Source organism: Callithrix jacchus, chromosome 14 (assembly GCF_049354715.1).
Source record: "Callithrix jacchus isolate 240 chromosome 14, calJac240_pri, whole genome shotgun sequence".
Taxonomy (NCBI): Eukaryota; Metazoa; Chordata; class Mammalia; order Primates; family Cebidae; genus Callithrix; species Callithrix jacchus.
The window spans coordinates 92,003,100-92,005,701 of NC_133515.1; positions in this window are offsets into that span (position 1 = coordinate 92,003,100).

Here is a 2,602-nt window from a genome sequence, read left to right on the forward strand (position 1 = left end):
TTCAGCTTATGTTCAAACTCTTTTGAGTGATTTTCTCTGGTTATACTGACCACTGTCTTTCTGAGCTCCAGCAGCGCACAGTAGCCTGGTTATTATCACTAACTGGCCGAATGATGGGTCTGTGGGTGATGTTTCTCTCTTTCAAGTCTGATTGTGAACTTCTTGAGGGTAATGCCAGATTCTACATGATCACGTTCCTCATTCTGTGGCTGGGGCCATGTTGAGCACAGCTGGTAATAACAAGATGTCATTCAACACTGTAAAAAATTGCTTCCTTAGCTATTGGCTCATTCATCAGCAAACCCTCAGCAGTGGGGGTGGTTGTGGGGAGGGCAGGTCTATTATCTCTATTTTACAGGGAAGTGTATGGAAGCCTACACTGTGTAGGCTGCTTCCTTGAATATAAGAACCAGCAAGTGACACAGCAGAAATTAGAATATAGGTATCCCAAGGACTAGCCATGGTTCCTCTGTTCTGTGAAAGACTAGGGGAATAGTTGCAAGCCCCAATTCCTTGGCCTGAGCTTGCCTGTTCCTTCTTTCCCTGTAGCTGCCTTGACTGTTCCCACTCTGGCTTAAAGGCGTGCACATTACTCTGGAGGCCAGTGGTGCTGCCCCGTGGGTTTATTTGCACAGTAGGCCAGAAGACAGAAGTGTGCACCTACTCTTGAAAAACCTCTATCATTGACTCATCATCTCCAGGCCCCAGGAAGTGCAGTCCCAATGTCCCTCTGCCATTGTTTGGATAGTGACTTGAATGTCATGGGTCTAGATAGCTTGTTTCCAAGCCAGAGGGATGTGCAGCTTTCCTGGGCAGAGGGAGGCATGCTTTCCTCTCCTAAGAGAATAAAGAGTTTTTCTATTGGGAGTTCCTTCCCGAACTCCCCACCGTTAACCCCACATACTATCCAGTGTGGCACACATTGACCTTGAAACTTGCAGACTTCAGAGCTTAAGTGGATGCTTTTTTGAGTCCTGGGAGAAATTGGCTACAGATTGGGAACAGAACGGCATGCCCCTGACACTCATCCTGGCAGACTGGAGAGGCTGGCAGCAGACGAAGCAAGACACTGGGGCCTTGTCCAAAGAGGCGGTTTAGCCAGAAGCAGTGGTTTTAATTTCAGGGTGAATTTACTGGCTATTCACCCATTGTGCCTCTTCCCAACTCAGCATGGAGGACGCCACACTCATTCACCCCTCCTCCAGGAACTTCCGCCTCCCTGGTCTTTGATCTGTTCAGAAGCACCTCCTTCCCGCTTTTCCCCATTTTTTTTTTACCACCCCCAGCACAGAGCCTTTTCTCCTCTGTCTCTGTATTGCCAAAAGTTCTTCTGGCTCTTAAGACTTTTCTCCACTGTCCCTTTTACTTGACAGATTCAAGTTTTACACAGTCTTGGGAGCTTAGCTCAAGTTCCCACTTCTTCCAGGAAGCTTCCCTGATAACGTCTGCCCCATTAGTCTTTTCCCTTCCAGAGAACTCATTCGGGGATGTTATTATATTTGGTTTTATCACTTTCTCACTGCATTGCCTTTTTCTCCCGTTTCTGCATGGTCAGGTAGCACATATCTAAGGAGACTTAGTGTCAGGAGTGTTCCCTGTGACTCAGCACAGTGCATTCACTCGTTACTGGATGGATTGAATTTAAAGGTACTTCGGAATCCCCTTGCTTTGGTTATAGCATCTCCTGATACTACAGTAGTTGAGATGAGAGACAATGAGAACTCTGGGCATGGAGTAGAGAAGAAGGCATGGATGGGTTAGAATATGTAGTTTTTTGAGGTCATGGTCTTTGGAGAACAAAGGAGGGAAAAGTCTAGAATTATCCAGGTTTTGGTTTGAGTAACTAAGAGGCTAGTTAGACCTTTCATTGAATTAGAGAATATAGAAGGAGTGAGTGTGTGTGTGTTGTATGAGAGAGAGAGAGAGAGAGAGAGCGAGCGAATGTGTGTGATATGGGTGTGTAGGGGACTGAGGAGACAATACATTCCATTTTGGATAGGTTGCCTTATAAGTACACATTGATCAAACGCTCCCTTGGACCAGGACAGGCGTGGTTCAGGCTCCAGCCAAGGCAGTTGTAGACAGAGTTGGTTCTCTGGGACTCCAGCTTCTCCTGTGAGTTAGCCAGGAGAAGAAAGAGCGAGGGCCATGAGTCTAAGCCAAAGCCCTTGGTAATGCTGACGGTCAAGTCAGGACAGTCAATGCAGTATGAGCTCCCTGGCATCCCTCCGAATCCCCGCACAGGTCATCTTCGGCAGGTTGGTCACGGGCCGCTGGCCTCTGATATATGAAAGAATGGCTTTTTCCTGAGACAATCAGCCAGATTCGTTTTAATCTTATTAAAAGGTGAAATATACTTAGGAAAATAAATGTCATTGGATTTTACAGTGTTTTAAGAATATGCACCATAAAAAGTGCTCTAAAACCTTTTATTTTGGTACATTCTATCTTGGATGAAATATAGGACTTTTAATGAAGAGTCAGTTGAGTCACCATCTCTTCTTTGAGGCTAATGATTAAAATTCAAACAACTCAGCAATCATTTCTCTTACCTCGATCTAATTTCATATTGAGCAAGACAATGCTATCTGGAGGGGAAGCA